An 8,712-nucleotide genomic window follows, 5' to 3' on the forward strand; every position below is an offset into this window, starting at 1 on the left:
GGACGACAATGCCATAGCCCAACGCAGCAGCGAGTCGGCGACATTGGAGCTATCTTGATGATGACCGTGTCTCTATGCGGTTAACTGATGTACCATACTTTTGTATTCTCATCATCGACTACCAAGAAGTTAACTGGACTGCCTATGTAATGGAAGAGGAACATTGCATTTTGTTGACACTCGAAAATGGCATAATCGCAAAAAATAACTGGAGGCTATAATGAGATGAGGTTAAAATTATGAGTTCATGTCACCATTTGATGGCTCTCTTCAAGAGGATCGAAAAAGATATGAAGATGGTCCAAAACGGAGCTCAGATGCAAAAGCTATGACAATCTTAGAGATGCATGTATTAACATCAGACTAAAGAATGGCATGAAACCTAATTAAGATGGCCTCTGATGGAAAAAAATTACAACTGCAAAGTTCTTCGTCTCGTCGAAACAGACAATTTTGATATAAAAATCGTCCCCATCTGAGATCGTATGCAAAAGTTATAGGCAAAACCATGCGTTGTAGCAGTGTTTGGCCGGATCATCCGAGCCGGGGTCCGAATCATTCGGGTAATTGAAGCACCAAGACAACAGAAGGTTGGCAATAAAGCCGGATAATCTGGGTCCAGTCCCGGATGACCCAGATGGAGGCCGGACAGTCCCGGTAGAAGTCCGGACGCCCGGGCTGTTTTTCTGTTGCGGATGTTAGAAAACAGCCCGAAACTCCATCCAGATGACCTCAGATCGTAAAGTGTTCAACATGAAAGTTGTGTGTCTCGTCGAGACGGTTGATTTTGGTATCAAAAACGTCCAAATCCATGGTCCTATGTGGATTCTAGAGCCAATATAGTGGGCTGCTGTCAGAAAACTGGACTAGGCCGGATCATCCGGGCCTAGAGCCGGACATCCAGGCCAGAGGTCGTGAGAAGTCCAAGTTTGGTTATATTTTAATGATTTGGACGGCAATGCAAGTCCTTTTCTTGTACTGGAAGTCTATCCGCCTCTTATATAGATAAGAGGTGACGGCTGATTGAACAACAACACACAATCAATCAATTCATCTACCACTTTTTATCTTTTATTTTTTCTCCTTAACCCTAGTTCTTCTTCTTCTCGTTCTTCGTTCATTCTTCTCCATTGCAAGGCGGCGAACGTTGAGGCCCTAGGGGCGATCAGGTCGACCTACGGCAACCCATAGCCGCTACGCGCCCTGACGGGGTCACTCCCGGGCTTGTGGGGTTTCGGGTCTACAAAAGCGCCCGCCGGATTGCTTACGTACCGCGCTTCCGGACGGGTCTCCTTCGACGTGAGCTGCGGTGCTATCACACTCGTGGTGACGTGTTCATGTGCGAACACATTTCAAAAGAAGTTCCCTTGTCTATTTGGATCCGAAGGTTTGGTTTCTTAGCTATCGGGATGTGAAGATCAATCACTGTAATCTTCATTTTTGTTTGTTTTGGTCGTTGCAGCACTTTACGATGCCTTTTACCTATTCTCTTATTCTAGCATATTCACATGCAACTCTTTTAATTTCTGATGTAATCCACGGGTATATAATTAATAGTACATTACTAAAGTCTAGCCAAGCATCATTACATCACTAAGACCTGATGATTAAGCTAGTGCATCAAACTCGTGAGCCACCGTGTAGCTTCCTCTACACATAAACTGGAACATCTAACTAACAGTGCTTAATGTCTCTGAGCTCATGAGTCATGACACGATCCGAAGTGAGAAGCAACTATTTTCAGTTTGTTGACACCTCAAAAAACTAAAGGAGAGTCGCACAGCTCCAGCGCAACATGAACAACAAATATCAGTGCACAAGCTTCAGAATATCAGGTACAATTCTTCAAAGAACAGAGTTTGTGCTGGATGATTCTTTAGAGAATTACAAAATCGAGGATTCAAGGTACAGTTGATCAGAGAACATAAGCAATAGCATTCCTTTTTTGGTAGCATGCTGGAGAGACCTAGCTAAGATACTATGCAGTCTACAATGAAAGAATTTCATTATAAACATATGTTGCCAGCCTGCCAGCCTGGTCCTTGCTTTGAAAAGAGAAAGCAAGAAAAGGATTATATTCAAACACATGTCATACCTGCAGGCAAACTACACTTGCCCAGAGAGACCTAGCTAAGATACTATGCAGTACACAGTGAAAGAACTGCATTATAAACATATGTTCGTAGCCTGGTCCTTGCTTTGAAAAGAGAAGGAAAAAAGGATTATGCAATAAACACTATAAGGCAAGAAACTATAAGTTCAACTGGCAGCTAACTTGAGCAAATGAAACTGAACTTATGCTTAAATGAAGGAATGAGACAAAATAAAAAAGAGAGAAGTGAACGACTATAAGATGATCCCCAAGTTTCAACTTAGATGTATATTGCATGAAATCTCCTTAAGCTATATATATGCTACCAACTGTAGAAAACAAGTGCTTATTACGTTTTGAAAAAATCAGTCCAACCATTCGTCTTTAAGAAATTTTTAAAGACTATCAGACAACACATTTGCACTACTATACATAAGATTTCTGCTTTACCTCTAGGAACTTCAGCATCCATGATGCAAAAATAGCAAGTAAAGCTACATGTATGCTACCTTGATCTAAACATGTGTGACTTCCCTAATCTTATTTTCTCATAAACCCAATGTTCTTTTTAGTTCCATGTAAACAACAATATGTCATAAGAAAATAATCAATTGACCATTTGCCAAGAAGTAATCAAGAGCACCTTCTTGTATGTAATAACAGAGGTTACCATGTTTAGAGCAAGAAATACTCGAAGCAAGCATTCAGATATGCTTCTTCCATAAGCTTCACAATCATCTGAAAATGCGAGTGTTATACATATGTACAGACTTAGAACATCATGCTTCCGTTTCTTCCACTGATCTTTCAAGTTTCATTGATCCTACACAATCGACCATCCTTTCAAGTTTCACTGATCTTAGACAACAAATCAAACCATAAAGAGAAACTAAAAATGGAGCATAAAGAGAAACTAAAAATGGAAAGATCAGAGGAGGAGCAGCAGTTAGGAAGAGAAAAGGGCTGGCGGAGGAAAAGGAGATGGGGAGGGCTCACCGGAGGATGAGCAGGGTGGCGGTGAGGGGTGCACAATGGCACAGGAAGAGGAGAAGCCTTCTCTTGCTAGACGCCGCGTGCTCCCTGGCCACCCCATCGCGCCCTCGTGCGGCATGACCCTCGCTCGTGCCCCTCCTTGACCCTGCATCGACCTCCTCCAGCGCTTATCTTAAAGGATTTTTTCAACCATTTGATCGGAACCACAAAACAAGCTACATGGAATTTCAACCTACTGCAGCTATACTCCTCTCCCCTCCCACAGCTACGTGACCTAGCACAACCTTTCTCCCACGAAGAAATTCACCAAGCCTTCTTATCTATGAACACCAACGCCAGCCCTGGACCTGACGGCTTCGGACCCATCTTCTTCAGAAAATATTGGAATATTGTCAGGCCTTCTATCATAGATTTCTTCACGGCCTTCCAAAATCAATCGGTCTCTCTAGAGCGCTTCAACCGTGCCTTCATGGTACTCCTACCAAAAACGCAAGCCCCAACATCTCCGGATGCGTTTAGACCGATCTCTCTCCAAAACTGCACCCCAAAAGCAGTGGCCAAGTTACTCACAAATCGAGTCAAACCGCTCATTCCTCTACTCATTCATTACGACCAGACGGGCTTCCTTCATGGCCGCAACATTGCCGAAAATTTCATCTATGCTGCAGATATTCTCAGTACGTGCCACTCACACAAAGCTCCGACTATGGTTTTTAAGCTAGACTTTAGGAAAGCATTTGATTCGATATGCTGGTCCTCCCTCATTCAAATTCTGAAGGTTCGAGGTTTTCCTAACACATTCTGCAGTTGGGTCCAAAACATCTTCTGCACTGGCAAAACGGCCATTCTTCTCAACGGTGTTTCAGGGTCCTGGATTCAATGTAGATGTGGCCTTCGCCAGGGTGACCCCTTCTCTCCTTACCTGTTCATCATCGTAGCAGATGTGCTTCAAAGACTAATCGCTAGAGCTTTCCAACCCAATGTCCTCTGCCATCCACTAAGAACAAACGAGCCGCCAGTGACACTCCAGTACGCCGACGACACTCTCATTATCGCTGCTGCCAGCGAAGCAGCCACTTTGCGGCTAAAAGAAACACTCCATGACTTCGCCCTTGCTACGGGGCTGCTGATCAACTTCCATAAGACAGCTCTCCTCACAATCGCTACTGAATCAACCACACAAAACAACATTGCTACTGCCATTGGATGCTCTCTGTCCTCCTTTCCACTAATATACTTAGGACTTCCACTATCTCCTACCAAATTGCCCATGACAGCTTTTGACCCAATCATAGAAAACTTTCGGAAATTCCTCTTTGGATGGGTAGCGCGTCTTCTCTCACGGGGCGCCAGGCTCACACTGCTGACTGCGGTCCTAGACTCCTTAACAATCTACTTTATGTCAGTTTTCCGTCTACCAAAATCGATCCTAGCTAAACTAGATGCCATTCGAAGGGCGTTCTTCTGGTCTAACGAGTCCACCTGCACTGGGGCGAGCTGCTTAGTTGCGTGGAAAAACGTTTGCAAACCTAAAGACTATGGTGGTCTAGGCATTAAAAATCTTGAAATTCAGAACCACTGCCTGCTCATGAAATTCTCTTCAAAAACCCTACAACACCCAAACGTCCCGTGGACCTTGTGGTATAACCAACAAGACCCTCTTGGCATTACTTCAAAAACCACACGACCCTCCTTTTTATGGAAGATTATCAACAGCAACTTGCCACTGCTAATTGAACATTCCTTTGTCATCACATACAATGGTCTCTCCACCTTCTTCTGGCTTGATAAATGGCTACTACACTCACCACTACAAAAAGTTTTCCCAAACCTATACTCACACTCCATTGATGACAAGGTGTTAGTGGCTACTGTTTGGCAAACCAGCTTATTAGCGAACCTGCGGAACCGTCTGTCTAATGCTGCAGCCCGAGAGCTGGATTGTATGCTGTTGTTGCTGCAGGACTTCCAGCAGGTGAACCAACCGGACGAGCGGTCTCTCACCCATGGCCTGCCATTCTCTGCCAAGAATGCCTACTCTTCCATAGTGGCTGAAGACGTAACTGACCCACACCGTGATCTCGCTTGGGCCTCCAAAGTCCCAATCAAAGTCAAGATCTTCGCTTGGCTACTCCTCCGCGACAGACTAAACACAAAGGCAAACATGTTCCACAAGAATATGGCACAGTCTGCCGCATGCCCCCGCTGTCAAGACCCTCATGAAGACGCCCTGCACCTAATTTCAAGCTGCTCTTATGCTACCCAAGTTTGGTCCTCTCTAGGACTACAGGCTCCAACATCTCTCGATGATCTACTTCAACACCCAACACTCCAAGGCCTCAACCCCAACATATGGCCCTCTGTCGCTCTGTCTATCTCCTGGAAACTTTGGGACTCAAGAAACGCCCTAGTCTTCAGAAATGAGGATCACTCTACCCGGACCACGATTCGTAACATTGTTGCTGATTTCTCTCTATGGGTTTTTAGATTCAAACACAAGGAAGACAATTTATTTGCTAAGCAATGGCTCAATTTCCTTTCCTCAGCTGTCCACTAAAAGCTGATTTTGTAACAAAAACTGGTTGTAACCCTCCGTGTAATCCTCAAACCTCCCCCTTTTGAGTGGTAATATATTCAGGTGGGGAAGCTCTCCCCCCCGGTGACCGTTCAAACAAAAATTCCATTTAGGAATCATCTTCATAAAGTAATAAGTAAACTTGGTCATCCATGCACTAACTGTAGCTTGTTTGCTAATTTTCATCTATTCACAAATAAGACAATGTCATGTTTAAACTGAAGGTGAAAGCAGTACACATTCAGTTTCTAATTTAATTTAGTAATAAAAATCTCTATAAAGAAACAGACCAACTGCAGGAAATAAACTGGCATGGAACCAAATCAGTGTCCACAAAACCATATAGATATGCATGCTCATCAATCATGTCATACATTTCACCAGAATGAAAGCTTAGCTGGTGCTGGTGCCCTACCTCAAGAACCTCCAGCCCACACAACAGAAATCCACCTCCAGCCCACACAACAAAAATCCGTCCATCTCGACCATGAACAAACAGGAAACAGCATATGTTTTTCTCAGACACAGTACACTGAAGAAACAAAACTATGCAGGCTGGTTCAATAAGCTCTTATGACAGAATAAAGCCCATCTGCAAACATCATCGTTCTAGGCCCCAAAAAAATAACTGAACAAAGCCCATCTGCAATTATGACATCAGTCCCCAGTTTGGTGGTTAACTCTTAAAAGGCTTTAGGTCTCCTGACACATCGAAATGATGTATCCATATATGTAATCATAGCAATGCACTATAGAAAGATTAAAAGATAGTTCATATGTATTTTCCAGTTTTTTCTCTAGGATGAACAAAGGAGCTTGAAAGGACGGCCAATACTGGGTTTACCATGCAACAGACCTGTGCACCATCAACAGTGGCATAATTCGGCCCTGCAGATCATCACTGGGACATGAAAAAAAAAAGAGAGAAAAATGCATTGAAAGCTTGGACTTGAAATAGAAGATTACCCACTTGGTCTACTGATGGGAAATACATGTAAGCGTCAACCAAATGTAATCACGGTCAAGTATGATTTCTTTAATCTATTTAGGGTGTTTTGCCACGTACTGTGAAAGTAGCAAGGGGCTGTTCTTTAGTAAACAACAACTTATTAGCTTCAATTGACGTCCATTGACACTATACTGCTAATTTAAGTTAAGTCGTGATCCTAATATTTTAGTTAAACATTACATGGAAAGCTCAAACTGAACCGGGATTATCGATCTGTGTACTATAACCTGCCAAGGCTACCAGTACAATGCAGATAGTATGGAGGCCAACTTAAGAATGTAAACAAAACAATATAGACATTTAACGACATCAAACAGTTACAGGTTGCGATTTAAAGAAAATACATGATGAATCATTGCATACAGCTATAATTATGTACACTATGTTTTCTAACAAATGAAAAGACAACTACTCTTACTGTTCATAATTATATTTCATATATGTCGATAAGAAAGCAACCATGGTCGTGGATACCTTTATATGCTTCCAGTGATCCTGTGAGCATCTGCTAATACTCCTTGACATAAATCTCACTTGTCATCACCGTCATTTTTGTCTTGCTGGAACCACATCCTCTATCCGCAAACTGAAATAATAACAACAACAAATCCATCTTGAAGGTGTCACCCTAAACCTCCCCCCTGCTGATCTGCACAGGCATGACATGCCAATAACCAAGCAAACTCAACAATCCACACCATGCATATAATATCTCAAGTGAACTTCTTCAGGAAATTCATAGCACACTTCAACCCACTTGATTTATACACATGAACTTAACGGGATATGAGAATTTACACGCAACAATTCATGGTTAATGTGGAACTGAAGCGACAAATTGAGACAATCAAAATCTTACCTTAATGAACAGCCGAGCAAGGAGGAGACCTCAGGGGAAACCACTTGTGTGCTCTGAACAATAAGAATGACCATCATCATTAAAGATCAGTATATCACATTCAGCATACCCTCAGATCGACTAATGTAGATTATTGGTTTAATCTGCAAACAAGAAAAGCTAACAGGGGCCCTTCTACATGTTCATATGCTCTTCTCCTTGTGCTAATAGAGTCTGAGTTGGATGGTTGACTTGCCTAAAGTACTGCCCAGCGACAGCAGGAATAGCACTAACCCAACATGCAGTTACATATTCACTAACAGCAGGAAGTAAGGAAGAACCTGAGGGCATGAGGGTTGTACAGAAGTATCTCTGCCCCAGCACGATGTGAACGACCCCGAGCAAGCGGAGCTCCTTGCGGTGACCCTCTCCCATCCGCCGCCGCACCTCCCTCTCCTCTTTCTCCAGCGCGATGTGTAGGATGACGAGCCAGCGGTGCTCGTTCCAGTGGCCCTCTCATGTCCGCAGCCGCACCTCCCTCTCCTCTTTCCTTTGTCTTTATCCTTCCTCTCCTTCCTTCTCTCTCTCCCTCATATCTTCTCTCTCTCCTGCAGATCGAATCGAGCGCCGCCGCAGTCGTCCTTTGACTGCAGGCCACCGCCGACGCCGGAGAAGCTCATGCTTGCACGGGATGAGGAGGGGTGGACAGCGGCGGCGCAGGAGAGGAGAAGCCAGCGCTGCTGGATCCTCTGCTTGGGAGGTGCCTTGTCTCTCTGGACAGCGCGCGCTCCCCGGCTACCCCATCACGCGGATCTCTGCTAGGAGATGCCAATGGTTGGGAGGAGGCGGCGTCGAGGGCGTGGAGGGGATGAAGAGGTTCGGGCAACTCCAGCGCGCGACCGATCCGGTTTTGTCCGTACGGGGTAAAATCTGGCCAAACGGACAAAGTGGTCCGCAGTTGTCCGTTTTTGTCCGTCCCAACCCAAACCGAGAGCAAATTTGTGCGACCGAAGCGTCTCAATGGACAAAAGCGGACGCTCTTCTCTCCTCCTTTTGTCCTCCTCTTGTCCGCTTGTGTCCGTCTCTGGCCCACCTGCCAGCGACCCAAACTCATCGCTCACCGTTGTGCTTCTCTGTCGCGTGCCCGCTGCGCGAGGCCGCAACTGCTCCGTCGCACGCCCGCCGCCCACCACGCGTCGCCCGCC

General features: G+C 44.8%; 1 long non-coding RNA gene across 1 annotated transcript; it reads right to left on the minus strand.

Moving 5' to 3' along the window:
* Positions 1-1,829: 1,829 nt before the first annotated feature.
* LOC123117084 (uncharacterized) lies at positions 1,830-8,394 on the minus strand. The gene is made up of 4 exons (XR_006457286.1): positions 7,849-8,394; positions 7,529-7,581; positions 7,144-7,318; positions 1,830-6,561 (listed from the first exon to the last, which is right to left on the minus strand). It is a non-coding gene; the product is annotated as an uncharacterized lncRNA (long non-coding RNA).
* Between the last annotated feature and the right edge of the window lie 318 nt (positions 8,395-8,712).

This window comes from Triticum aestivum, chromosome 1B (assembly GCF_018294505.1).
Source record: "Triticum aestivum cultivar Chinese Spring chromosome 1B, IWGSC CS RefSeq v2.1, whole genome shotgun sequence".
Taxonomy (NCBI): Eukaryota; Viridiplantae; Streptophyta; class Magnoliopsida; order Poales; family Poaceae; genus Triticum; species Triticum aestivum.